General features: G+C 39.6%; 1 long non-coding RNA gene across 1 annotated transcript; it reads right to left on the bottom strand.

Moving 5' to 3' along the window:
* Positions 1-357: 357 nt before the first annotated feature.
* LOC122801408 lies at positions 358-7,346 on the bottom strand. The gene is made up of 4 exons (XR_006364710.1): positions 7,233-7,346; positions 5,016-5,157; positions 2,797-2,938; positions 358-718 (listed from the first exon to the last, which is right to left on the bottom strand). It is a non-coding gene; the product is annotated as an uncharacterized LOC122801408 (long non-coding RNA).
* Positions 7,347-15,078: the final 7,732 nt, after the last annotated feature.

Below are 15,078 nucleotides of genomic sequence, written 5' to 3'. Positions count from 1 at the left end.
TTGGGAGCACTCCCAGGGTTAGCTGAGCCCTTATAGTGGAGAAGGAAAATAGTAGGATGTAAAAGGATGGATTCGAGAGAGTCTGTAGAAATATAGTGAGTCCAGATAGAGTTAAAAACTAATGAGTATAGGTTAATAGTGACAAATCACTATAGGGGTCAGTGTTTGAAGAGCAGGAGAATGTAAGTAGTGGGAGAGATAGGAGGCTAAAAATGAAAGAGCAGAAACTCCAAGCAAGTATAAATAAGTCAGGATAGCTAAGAAAATAGGAACAAAACACAGGGTAGGACAGGTATGATTACTTGAGGTAGATTCAAGGGAGTGGATAGTAAGCTTAGAGGTGAATTCCTAATGAGTGGAATACAACTAGAGAGGGGAAAGCAGACTTATACTGCCATCTAGTGGCTGTGTATGGTAATAGCTATGCAGTACAGGCTAGTCGAGATGAGGAAAAAAATGTGGGAAAATAGAAACGGCCACTGGTGAGAGTAGGGTGTTGAGTAAGGCAAGCTGCTGGCAGCCACGAGGCAGAGCGTTATCTTGTGACAAACAAGTAGTGGTACTAAAAGTACATACATGCGGCAGGTTTTAGAGCAGGTGCTGCCTAGTGAAAGGTAGCAGAGTCAGATTCCCTTTTCCTGGAGGAGCTTTACTGGAGCTTATTTGCTGGGCAGGTAGCCACTACAAGAGGGGTCAAGGAAACACAACCGAGGGCCAGCTGTAAGGGAAAAAGATTCACACAGTTAGTCAAGCGACTAAAGCAACCCAAGTTACACTGTATAGCTACAACTGTAAGTTAGCAAGGAGAAGAGGGGCTGAGGAAATAGTCAGAAAAACAGAATAAGTAAGTGCAGAAGGCAATGCCACATCGGTTACTAATCACCAACATGAAAGAGGAGGTAAGAGAAGGAGCGTAGGGTACTGCATCAACAACACACAATCGTCGCTGAAGCTAAGAAGTAGCGGGAGAGATGAGAGGTTATAAAAGAAAGAGCAGAAACTCCAAGCAAGTATAAACAAGTCAGGATAGCTAAGAACGAAAGGAGAAGTAAGGTGAAGGATATAGTAAGGGAAAGAGACACACAGAGAGAAGGTAGCAAACAAACAAAGGGCTACAATATTAAACAGTTTAGAAATAAAACTACATTTCTACTAATTGAGAAGCATATCCTAATCTATGAGGTTATTAAAAATACCAATTGCAATACAGGTAAAGACTTAGCATGAATATTGTCTCCACATACGGGCATGAGGTTTTAGAACTGAGTACAGTATACAGCTCGCCTCAACGCTCAAACGCCAGCAAGATTTAGCCGAAAACAAGAAACGGATGTTGCAGTTCGGAAGAAAATGAGATATATAACAAATGGATTTACTGTGCTATTAACGCATCAACTGCGAGTCAGAACACTTTAAGAATAAACAACACAGAATGCTAGCATGTACGTTTCACTTACAACAGTAGGACATTACAGAAGTCGTATTTCTAATTTCAAATGCAGTTCAGAAAAATAAGAGATATGTAACAAATGGATTTACTGTGTTATTGACGCATCAAAACTGCGAGGCAAAGCACTTTAACAATACACAACACAGAAAGTCAGCATGTACAATTCACTTGCAACAGCAGTACATTACAGAAGTCCTACGACTCATATATCTAATTACAACTGCAGGTGAAATAGTGGACTTGGAGTAATGTAAAATAGAAACAGTCACCATAGGCTAGACGTAGGCAAAATGCGATCTCTGCAGTTCATAGGTATCGGCACTCAAAATCCCAAAAACAGTGTGCCACAACAGTTTACAGTAATACTGCTGATTAGAGAGGACAACAGAGTATTTGTCAGGTTAAATATCACAAATTACCATAGAAAACATGCACTTACCTACGGGCAGACCAGCAGCAAGCAGGACAAGCAGAAAGGGTTAGGAGGGGATATTTAAAATGGCGCCCGCGCCTACTGGGGACTATATAAAGATATCAGAGCGGGAAAAGTTGTAGGCGGGTAGGTATTGGACAGGGGAAGGGCAAAAACCTCGGAATAAAGGACAGGTGGTAGAGATAGCTGGTTAGAGGGGAAAATGTGTTAAGCACGGAAAGGGGGAGGAGTTAGAACTTAGTAAAGATGGACTGGAGGTAGAGGTAGCTAGTAGGAGGGGAAATAAGTGTGTAGAAGGAGAAAGAAAGCCAGGAGAAAAACAATCAGGAGGCCCGTTTGGGAGCACTCCCAGGGTTAGCTGAGCCCTTATAGTGGAGAAGGAAAATAGTAGGATGTAAAAGGATGGATTCGAGAGAGTCTGTAGAAATATAGTGAGTCCAGATAGAGTTAAAAACTAATGAGTATAGGTTAATAGTGACAAATCACTATAGGGGTCAGTGTTTGAAGAGCAGGAGAATGTAAGTAGTGGGAGAGATAGGAGGCTAAAAATGAAAGAGCAGAAACTCCAAGCAAGTATAAATAAGTCAGGATAGCTAAGAAAATAGGAACAAAACACAGGGTAGGACAGGTATGATTACTTGAGGTAGATTCAAGGGAGTGGATAGTAAGCTTAGAGGTGAATTCCCTAATGAGTGGAATACAACTAGAGAGGGGAAAGCAGACTTATACTGCCATCTAGTGGCTGTGTATGGTAATAGCTATGCAGTACAGGCTAGTCGAGATGAGGAAAAAAATGTGGGAAAATAGAAACGGCCACTGGTGAGAGTAGGGTGTTGAGTAAGGCAAGCTGCTGGCAGCCACGAGGCAGAGCGTTATCTTGTGACAAACAAGTAGTGGTACTAAAAGTACATACATGCGGCAGGTTTTAGAGCAGGTGCTGCCTAGTGAAAGGTAGCAGAGTCAGATTCCCTTTTCCTGGAGGAGCTTTACTGGAGCTTATTTGCTGGGCAGGTAGCCACTACAAGAGGGGTCAAGGAAACACAACCGAGGGCCAGCTGTAAGGGAAAAAGATTCACACAGTTAGTCAAGCGACTAAAGCAACCCAAGTTACACTGTATAGCTACAACTGTAAGTTAGCAAGGAGAAGAGGGGCTGAGGAAATAGTCAGAAAAACAGAATAAGTAAGTGCAGAAGGCAATGCCACATCGGTTACTAATCACCAACATGAAAGAGGAGGTAAGAGAAGGAGCGTAGGGTACTGCATCAACAACACACAATCGTCGCTGAAGCTAAGAAGTAGCGGGAGAGATGAGAGGTTATAAAAGAAAGAGCAGAAACTCCAAGCAAGTATAAACAAGTCAGGATAGCTAAGAACGAAAGGAGAAGTAAGGTGAAGGATATAGTAAGGGAAAGAGACACACAGAGAGAAGGTAGCAAACAAACAAAGGGCTACAATATTAAACAGTTTAGAAATAAAACTACATTTCTACTAATTGAGAAGCATATCCTAATCTATGAGGTTATTAAAAATACCAATTGCAATACAGGTAAAGACTTAGCATGAATATTGTCTCCACATACGGGCATGAGGTTTTAAAACTGAGTACAGTATACAGCTCGCCTCAACGCTCAAACGCCAGCAAGGTTTAGCCGAAAACAAGAAACGGATGTTGCAGTTCGGAAGAAAATGAGATATATAACAAATGGATTTACTGTGCTATTAACGCATCAACTGCGAGTCAGAACACTTTAAGAATAAACAACACAGAATGCTAGCATGTACGTTTCACTTACAACAGTAGGACATTACAGAAGTCGTATTTCTAATTTCAAATGCAGTTCAGAAAAATAAGAGATATGTAACAAATGGATTTACTGTGTTATTGACGCATCAAAACTGCGAGGCAAAGCACTTTAACAATACACAACACAGAATGTCAGCATGTACAATTCACTTGCAACAGCAATACATTACAGAAGTCCTACGACTCATATTTCTAATTACAACTGCAGGTGAAATAGTGGACTTGGAGTAATGTAAAATAGAAACAGTCACCATAGGCTAGACGTAGGCAAAATGCGATCTCTGCAGTTCATAGGTATCGGCACTCAAAATCCCAAAAACAGTGTGCCACAACAGTTTACAGTAATACTGCTGATTAGAGAGGACAACAGAGTATTTGTCAGGTTAAATATCACAAATTACCATAGAAAACATGCACTTACCTACGGGCAGACCAGCAGCAAGCAGGACAAGCAGAAAGGGTTAGGAGGGGATATTTAAAAATGGCGCCGCGCCTACTGGGGACTATATAAAGATATCAGAGCGGGAAAAGTTGTAGGCGGGTAGGTATTGGAGGGGGGAAGGGGCAAAAACCTCGGAATAAAGGACAGGTGGTAGAGATAGCTGATTAGAGGGGAAAATGTGTTAAGCACGGAAAGGGGGAGGAGTTAGAACTTAGTAAAGATGGACTGGAGGTAGAGGTAGCTAGTAGGAGGGGAAATAAGTGTGTAGAAGGAGAAAGAAAGCCAGGAGAAAAACAATCAGGAGGCCCGTTTGGGAGCACTCCCAGGGTTAGCTGAGCCCTTATAGTGGAGAAGGAAAATAGTAGGATGTAAAAGGATGGATTCGAGAGAGTCTGTAGAAATATAGTGAGTCCAGATAGAGTTAAAAACTAATGAGTATAGGTTAATAGTGACAAATCACTATAGGGGTCAGTGTTTGAAGAGCAGGAGAATGTAAGTAGTGGGAGAGATAGGAGGCTAAAATGAAAGAGCAGAAACTCCAAGCAAGTATAAATAAGTCAGGATAGCTAAGAAAATAGGAACAAAACACAGGGTAGGACAGGTATGATTACTTGAGGTAGATTCAAGGGAGTGGATAGTAAGCTTAGAGGTGAATTCCTAATGAGTGGAATACAACTAGAGAGGGGAAAGCAGACTTATACTGCCATCTAGTGGCTGTGTATGGTAATAGCTATGCAGTACAGGCTAGTCGAGATGAGGAAAAAAATGTGGGAAAATAGAAACGGCCACTGGTGAGAGTAGGGTGTTGAGTAAGGCAAGCTGCTGGCAGCCACGAGGCAGAGCGTTATCTTGTGACAAACAAGTAGTGGTACTAAAAGTACATACATGCGGCAGGTTTTAGAGCAGGTGCTGCCTAGTGAAAGGTAGCAGAGTCAGATTCCCTTTTCCTGGAGGAGCTTTACTGGAGCTTATTTGCTGGGCAGGTAGCCACTACAAGAGGGGTCAAGGAAACACAACCGAGGGCCAGCTGTAAGGGAAAAAGATTCACACAGTTAGTCAAGCGACTAAAGCAACCCAAGTTACACTGTATAGCTACAACTGTAAGTTAGCAAGGAGAAGAGGGGCTGAGGAAATAGTCAGAAAAACAGAATAAGTAAGTGCAGAAGGCAATGCCACATCGGTTACTAATCACCAACATGAAAGAGGAGGTAAGAGAAGGAGCGTAGGGTACTGCATCAACAACACACAATCGTCGCTGAAGCTAAGAAGTAGCGGGAGAGATGAGAGGTTATAAAAGAAAGAGCAGAAACTCCAAGCAAGTATAAACAAGTCAGGATAGCTAAGAACGAAAGGAGAAGTAAGGTGAAGGATATAGTAAGGGAAAGAGACACACAGAGAGAAGGTAGCAAACAAACAAAGGGCTACAATATTAAACAGTTTAGAAATAAAACTACATTTCTACTAATTGAGAAGCATATCCTAATCTATGAGGTTATTAAAAATACCAATTGCAATACAGGTAAAGACTTAGCATGAATATTGTCTCCACATACGGGCATGAGGTTTTAGAACTGAGTACAGTATACAGCTCGCCTCAACGCTCAAACGCCAGCAAGATTTAGCCGAAAACAAGAAACGGATGTTGCAGTTCGGAAGAAAATGAGATATATAACAAATGGATTTACTGTGCTATTAACGCATCAACTGCGAGTCAGAACACTTTAAGAATAAACAACACAGAATGCTAGCATGTACGTTTCACTTACAACAGTAGGACATTACAGAAGTCGTATTTCTAATTTCAAATGCAGTTCAGAAAAATAAGAGATATGTAACAAATGGATTTACTGTGTTATTGACGCATCAAAACTGCGAGGCAAAGCACTTTAACAATACACAACACAGAATGTCAGCATGTACAATTCACTTGCAACAGCAATACATTACAGAAGTCCTACGACTCATATTTCTAATTACAACTGCAGGTGAAATAGTGGACTTGGAGTAATGTAAAATAGAAACAGTCACCATAGGCTAGACGTAGGCAAAATGCGATCTCTGCAGTTCATAGGTATCGGCACTCAAAATCCCAAAAACAGTGTGCCACAACAGTTTACAGTAATACTGCTGATTAGAGAGGACAACAGAGTATTTGTCAGGTTAAATATCACAAATTACCATAGAAAACATGCACTTACCTACGGGCAGACCAGCAGCAAGCAGGACAAGCAGAAAGGGTTAGGAGGGGATATTTAAAAATGGCGCCGCGCCTACTGGGGACTATATAAAGATATCAGAGCGGGAAAAGTTGTAGGCGGGTAGGTATTGGAGGGGGGAAGGGGCAAAACCTCGGAATAAAGGACAGGTGGTAGAGATAGCTGGTTAGAGGGGAAAATGTGTTAAGCACGGAAAGGGGGAGGAGTTAGAACTTAGTAAAGATGGACTGGAGGTAGAGGTAGCTAGTAGGAGGGGAAATAAGTGTGTAGAAGGAGAAAGAAAGCCAGGAGAAAAACAATCAGGAGGCCCGTTTGGGAGCACTCCCAGGGTTAGCTGAGCCCTTATAGTGGAGAAGGAAAATAGTAGGATGTAAAAGGATGGATTCGAGAGAGTCTGTAGAAATATAGTGAGTCCAGATAGAGTTAAAAACTAATGAGTATAGGTTAATAGTGACAAATCACTATAGGGTCAGTGTTTGAAGAGCAGGAGAATGTAAGTAGTGGGAGAGATAGGAGGCTAAAAATGAAAGAGCAGAAACTCCAAGCAAGTATAAATAAGTCAGGATAGCTAAGAAAATAGGAACAAAACACAGGGTAGGACAGGTATGATTACTTGAGGTAGATTCAAGGGAGTGGATAGTAAGCTTAGAGGTGAATTCCTAATGAGTGGAATACAACTAGAGAGGGGAAAGCAGACTTATACTGCCATCTAGTGGCTGTGTATGGTAATAGCTATGCAGTACAGGCTAGTCGAGATGAGGAAAAAATGTGGGAAAATAGAAACGGCCACTGGTGAGAGTAGGGTGTTGAGTAAGGCAAGCTGCTGGCAGCCACGAGGCAGAGCGTTATCTTGTGACAAACAAGTAGTGGTACTAAAAGTACATACATGCGGCAGGTTTTAGAGCAGGTGCTGCCTAGTGAAAGGTAGCAGAGTCAGATTCCCTTTTCCTGGAGGAGCTTTACTGGAGCTTATTTGCTGGGCAGGTAGCCACTACAAGAGGGGTCAAGGAAACACAACCGAGGGCCAGATGCGGCAGGTTTTAGAGCAGGTGCTGCCTAGTGAAAGGTAGCAGAGTCAGATTCCCTTTTCCTGGAGGAGCTTTACTGGAGCTTATTTGCTGGGCAGGTAGCCACTACAAGAGGGGTCAAGGAAACACAACCGAGGGCCAGATGCGGCAGGTTTTAGAGCAGGTGCTGCCTAGTGAAAGGTAGCAGAGTCAGATTCCCTTTTCCTGGAGGAGCTTTACTGGAGCTTATTTGCTGGGCAGGTAGCCACTACAAGAGGGTCAAGGAAACACAACCGAGGGCCAGATCGGCAGGTTTTAGAGCAGGTGCTGCCTAGTGAAAGGTAGCAGAGTCAGATTCCCTTTTCCTGGAGGAGCTTTACTGGAGCTTATTTGCTGGGCAGGTAGCCACTACAAGAGGGGTCAAGGAAACACAACCGAGGGCCAGATGCGGCAGGTTTTAGAGCAGGTGCTGCCTAGTGAAAGGTAGCAGAGTCAGATTCCCTTTTCCTGGAGGAGCTTTACTGGAGCTTATTTGCTGGGCAGGTAGCCACTACAAGAGGGGTCAAGGAAACACAACCGAGGGCCAGATGCGGCAGGTTTTAGAGCAGGTGCTGCCTAGTGAAAGGTAGCAGAGTCAGATTCCCTTTTCCTGGAGGAGCTTTACTGGAGCTTATTTGCTGGGCAGGTAGCCACTACAAGAGGGGTCAAGGAAACACAACCGAGGGCCAGCTACGGGTAGACCAGCAGCAAGCAGGACAAGCAGAAAGGGTTAGGAGGGGATATTTAAAAATATATGTATATATATATATATATATATATATATAAAAATATATATATATATATAAATATATAATATAAAAAAAATATATGTATATATATATATATATATATATATATATATATATATATATATATAGATATAGATATAAATATATGTTTATAGCTATAGATACAGCTATATAAATACATATATATGTATGGGTCCCTATCAGATTATCGAAGTTTCAAAACTTTGAACATCATATGGCCAAGACCATATGATCAAAGTTTTGAATCTTCAAAAATATAATAAAAACAATTTTCTTTTTACGTTTTTGCAGGGCCAAGCCCTCCTGCACCTGCCCACACCCCCTGCTAATTAAATATACAAACTCCAAGATCACACTACAGGGAGTTGTTCTTCTTCTTTTGGCTTTTCCCGGTTAGGGGTCACCACAGCGGAACTCCGGTCTGCTAATGATTGGCAGTAGATTTTTAAAGGTGCCATAAAAAAATGGTACATTTCCTGTGTGTGTGTGTGTCTGGGTATATATGTATCTATATATATCTATATATCTATATATATATATATATATATATATATATATATATATATATATATATATATATTTTACATAATTTTTTTCTATGCACAAAAATACAAGATATAGATTATTTTGTATACTTATTTATAGAATTACATTTTGAAGCTGTTGTGTCCCCAAACATAATTTTTACAGAAAAATAAAAGGCTGGGAGTGAACAGACAAGGATCTTGTCTTCTGTGTGGGGATGCATTATATCTCCATTAACAATAATGAACCCTAATATTACCTGAATTGAGAAAAAAAATGTGTTTTGTGCAAGAACCTCAGAATGATAGGATTGTTTTATTCATTCTGTGATCTTCATAGGAATATATGATCATTACTAGGCAAGGGACCACAAAGACCATGAGATGCCTATCTATCTATATATATATATATATATATATATATATATATATATATATATATATATATATATATACACATAGATATATATATATATATATATATATATATATATACACACACACATATATATATATATATATATATATATATATATATATATATATATACCTTTAAGTAGACAGACTTAAAAGTTCTTGCTATCCTTTTCAAGCCCTTAATAGTGCTTACTCAAATGAAGATTGAATAATTTGTTTATGCTCCCCCAGCTCTACCTTCTATACCACATGAGTATCCTTAAAACTTCTGAAAGGAGGAATAGTAAAACTGTTTTGAATGCTTGTGGAACAAAGGAACATAGATTACCAGTGAATTGTCATAATAAAAGTAGTTGATCTGAATACTGCATCTTTGTTGTTATTGTCTGTTGGACTACATTTAAAACCTTTATGTTGTGTACTAAGGAGAAATGTTTACTTTTGCAAACATAACTTAATTTTGTGAGTGAGGAGGTACTGAAGCAGTTAACCTTAATTAGGCTCGCTGCCACACCTGTCCTGTCTGCCTCCTATCTTACCTTTATAATTGTACCATGTTAGATGACCCACTGTCTTCCAAGCTCCCTGACTTTACTCAACAAAGCAGAGCCTGTTTTTTTGTAATTCAGCAAGAAATGTGTCACTTGCAAAGAAGTGGTTGCATTTTAGCTATGGCATGTGTCTTCCAGTTTTTAGTGCTTCTCACCTTCTCTCTTCAACCAGCTACTCAAGGGGATTATCCAAGCTTTATCACTCTCTTGCTTCACTCCTCTTGTCTTCTAATAAATACTGGACTTCCTCTCATTGAGTTACTATCAGACCCTTTCCCCTACCAGGATCCTCCTTAGGAAAAGCAGTATGAATCAACCCCACCCACACTCTCATTTACCATATTAACTGTCCGCATGATGCCCTGGCTTCTCTTACTCCGTCCTCATCTTACCTAGTCCATTCAACTGTCAACTGGTTCCAAAGCTACTTAACTGACAGCTACCAAGCTGTGAAATGGGAAAATTCTCTCTCTCCTCAGCTGCCCATAACTATTTGGTACATTCATCAACTGCGCTCCTAATTGAGTGTGTGGGAGTGTGTCTTTACATTGACTTGCTGATTAGTAACCAGTTTGTGCTCAGATTAGAGTAGGGAGATACTAAGGTAAAAATCCTACTACACAACATTACAAACTAAATACCAACACAACCCGCAAAAATTTTGAAAAATGTAAACCAGCTACTAAAATCCACCCAAAAGGTTATTGGGGGAGGGGTAGGAGTTTGGTAATTGATGGACAGTTAAGTTGGACTTGTAGAGTAAGGCAGTTCTACCCCCTTTACGAAGTGGTCTGTCTTGTCTCCAAAGAAATGGATTGTTTTTCACTTCTTTGCAGATAATTCCATGTATCTTATACCACACTCTTTCCATTGTTTGCATGTTCACATCATTACACTAGAATCCAGCCTTCAAACAGAATTCAGTGCACATTTAAAGCAGAACTGCATAGTCACCATTTAGGTATGATAAACTCTACATCATTTAAAAATCTCTAGCAAGTTGTGATGACATATATCCAAATTTTGGCCACTCATTTCCTCCTGGTAACATGACCATATAAATATTTTTTCCTGTACTAATCATTTTCTGGATGAACTGAATGACTCCGACATGACTGACTCACAGTGGAATAAAACTTTCTTGCTCACATACTAGAAGTATCTACACTAAGAAAATGTAAATCCAGGCTCTAGTATCCTCATGCATGCCTGATGTCAGCTCCGCATCTCAAACATGACTAAAAAGTCAGTCCACATTGAGCAACCAAATCTAAAACTGTTGACTCACAGCTCACTAAAGTGAACTGCTAGTATAAGCAGTTGTTTAGTGAAGTGTGATTTAGCAGTTTTAAGCTGTACATCCTAGAGAAGTTACTTTCAGAGACATACTTCTAACTTCATCTATATTCAAGAACATATTCTTTGCCTTCCATATCCTTAAGTCTGTCAGGACCAATCTTTTCACACTATGGACTCTGAAATGGGCTCCATTTATTATGCTCACCCATATAAGTAGCACACTGTTTGCTTGATATGAATGTGCATTTGTAGGTATGTGAACCTATTAATTAGGAGTGCAGTTGATGAATGTAGACTTATCCTTGATCTTTCCATCTTTGGTTAGGCATGTCATCATTCCCAGGATATCTTTTAATATTCACATCTGTGGCTGTGCTGTTAAAAATTTAGATTAAACTGAAAAGTGAGTGCTGTTCAGCTTCAGTTTTAGGAAAAACTGTTTTCATTCTGAACTGATTGTATGACGAGACAGAAGTATTAATTCTAACTTTATCAGTTAAGTGTCTGTTTTCTTAAGTTAAATACCATGAAACACCTGTATTAATGAATGCACTTTTTATGTTTATATTATTATTATTATTATTATTATTATTATTATTATTACAATGTTCACTTTTTACAACAAAATCCCTTACTCATTAATCTGCCATGAGGAATTACATACACACTAACAAAATAAATAAGCTGCATTATTATGCATGCTCATATGATACTGACAGAATTTAATGTTGACAAGCTCCCAAAGATAGTAAAATTTACTTTTAGGTTACAGATCTCCTGGCTAGGGATGGTTAACTATCCAAACACTTATCCAGTTTTATACCTAGGGTTGAGTATGCTCTTCCAGCTATTGGGCTTACCTCACCTAACAACATGACTCTGTTACAGACAACCAGGAACAGTATTTGTACATTTAACCCCTTTTAGCTTAATGACAAACCTTACTGTTTGTCACTCTCCAAGGCTGGTTGCTGATTCGCCATTACTACAACTTCTTTGTTGTTAAATTTACTGATTCTTCAGATACTTGATAGTGGATACTACAGCTCACCATTCATTAAGAGATTCCAGATAAGGAATTCATCACATTCATTAGCATCAAGCAGATGTAGATCAGTGTGTCCACATTCAACATATCTCTTATGTAAAGAGCTTTCTCTAAAGTGGTCACTGTTTTACAGCAGTTTGAATAAATACTCTGCCTCTCAGGAAAAGCCCGTTAAGCACCTCAGAGAAGTCTACTAACTTGATTCGGTTATCACTGGACTCCATCGATGCCTTTACAGTATACATGTTTAGTTTAGTAGGACTGCTACATTATTCACTAATTAAATCACAATGATGGCTTATTGTATTGAGCTATACTTCATAACTATTTGCCTCTCGTGTTAGTCACCTTTTATTTCGATGTCTGCCCTTCTTATTGTTTTGCTATATGCAATCTTTTATGCATATTTATGTTAATTATTGCTGCCTTTTTGGCTCAAGCAATGGCAGAAAATATGAATACACCAGTCCGTTTTCCAAGATGAAAAGACTGAAATAAATGTAAGAAAGAAAGAAATGAATAGATAGATAAATAAAATACATTGTGTGCAAAGAAAAAAGGTCATAAAGAAATTAAGCTGTACTCTGATTTTATGAGTAGCGAGCACTAATTCTCTGAGTAAGATCACCATATATGAACATCAGACAGGATCACAGTCACATTAGAAATAGGCTTACAGGGTTTTGTTCTTCTTTCTTTCTTTTTGTTACAGGTGGCTAGATTAAAATAATGATTGGTATCTGATGCTGTTCTTGTATTTATGTTCTAATTGTCTATTCCTTTTTATGTATATATATATGTAAATCTGGAGCTTTTCTCCCCAGGCCTCCGCTGAATATGGACCTGTGTTCAGTTGGACTATTCCAGTAAATAAATATAAAATAAACAAATAAAAAAAAATCTGATGTGTCTTATCATGTAAGCTTACTTTTTGGTTTGATTTTTGCGTGATATTTGAGGATATGCAGACGTAGCATAAAGTTTATAGTAACACCCAACAAACAGAAATCAGCAGTTATTGATTGTACTCCATCCTAATTTTTTTTAATACCAAAACAGAATTAAGCAAACTTCTGCTTCCTTTTTTCCTCTTAATTTTACTTGGCATATTATCATTTCAATAATAAACCTATGGTTCATCAATGGCCAGTTAAGAGACACTCAGAAAGCTGTCACTGGAAGGTTGTTTCTCTCTTATAATGGCAGTTACACACGGAGTACTGCTTTCTCCTTCAGCAAGTTCATAAAATATCAGGGTTTGAATCTATCTATCTATCTGTCTATCTATCTATCTATCTATCTATCTATCTATCTATCTATCTATCTATCTATCTATCTGTCTATCTATCTATCAATCCATCTATCTATCTCTATCAATACAGAGCTGTGGGGGCTTTTTGATTTTTGACTTTTGGGAGAGTTTGTTTAGAGTTGTAACCTTCCAAGGTTTTAGATACAAAGGGCTTAAACAAAACACAATTATTCATTGCAATTCTCATTTAAGTGTCATACATTGTTGTTTACATCTCAGTACAAAAAAATGTCTGTGCATGTAGATTTTTTGAGAATATGTTCATAGGTTTTTAGGTTCATATGTTCATACTAGGCTAATGATCACCAGGGTCTTTACAAGGCCTAGTCATGCAACCCAACCCAGTTTTGTCCAAGGGTTTCTTGGAGGTCTTTATTGGGGGTTTATAGGTTCATAGGTTGATACTAGGCTATTGGCCCTAGGGTCTATACAAGCCTAGCCATTTCAATTCCCTGGCTATTTCTTCCCACAGTATTTACTTCCCTGGACCCCTGTCTAGCAGGGTGACTGACATGATCCCTGGGGTGAATTTCCTATCTCCCATCCAATCATCAAGGTTCCTTTTGAAGAGGGCCAAAGAGGCGCTCTGCTTGACATGTATGGGCAGTCTATTCCAGAGTCTGGGGAGTCTCTGGGTCAGGAACCTATCCCTCCAGCATGTTTTGTTCATTGTGATGACAAGGTTTAGATCCCTGGAGCGTGTGTCTCTGAGGGATTGGGATTTCTTTAAGTGTAGCATGTCCAACAGCTCTGGGTTTGACATGGCCTTGTATGTTAAGCAGAGATTGCCTCTGAGTAGACGATATGTGAGTATAGGTGGAGTTTTTTTTGATGGTCAGCATAGGGCATCTGCTTTAGGCCTGTGATTCTTTTACTGAGGTATTTCTGCAGCCTTTCCAGTTGTTGCAGATTTCTTGAGAGGTACATACCAAACAGGGAGTTATATTCTATAATGGGTCTAATGAGGGATGAGTACAGTAGGACAATGACCTCCTTTTTTCTAAATGAAAAGCTCTTAGTGATGAGGTGTGCCACATAGAAGGATTTCCTGACTGTTGTGGCGATGTGGTTATCAAAGGTGAGACCACTGTCCACCTGTGTTCCTGAGTCTCTTATCACACTTTTGGTGTACTGCCACATATGTGGTAATTCACAGGTACATGTTTTTTCCCAAAGGGGATAACTATACATTTCTTGGCATTGAGCTTGAGCCCATGGTTCTGGCACCAAGCATCTGTTTCTGTAAGACTCTTTTGTAGAATATCCACATCATTTGGGGATTCAGTAATGGCTCCCAGTTTGCAGACATCTGCGAACTTTGTTAGCCAGAATCCCTTAGTCTTGGCCTATACTTCAGAGAAGTAGATGCCAAACAAGAGAGGTCCCAGGACTGAACCCTGACGTACTCCACTTCTCACTTGTCTGGTGCTGGATTTGGAGTCGACTACTTTTACAGTCTGGGTTCTGTTAGTAATCCAGCTGGCAACCCATCGAGTGACATAGAGATTAATGCCCAGCTTAGTAAGTTTATCTATGATTCCAGAGTGGGGGTTATGATAGTAAGGAGGTAGCTAAGAGTTATGTATGTGTTAGGGGGTGGGGTATGTTAGCTCAGGATTAATTTAATGTTGACCTCTGTCCATCAGAGACATGGGGATCAGACCAGGGGTGAATTTGTAATTTTCCATGCAATGATCAAGGTTTCTTTTGAAAAGTGTCAGGGATGAGCTCTTATACACATTGATGGAGAGCTTATTCCTTGGCA

Source organism: Protopterus annectens, chromosome 1.part0 (genome assembly GCF_019279795.1).
Source record: "Protopterus annectens isolate FY-2018-M chromosome 1.part0, PAN1.0, whole genome shotgun sequence".
Taxonomy (NCBI): domain Eukaryota; kingdom Metazoa; phylum Chordata; order Ceratodontiformes; family Protopteridae; genus Protopterus; species Protopterus annectens.
Note: the sequence above shows the minus strand (reverse complement) of the source record. Positions and strands in the feature narration are given on the sequence as shown.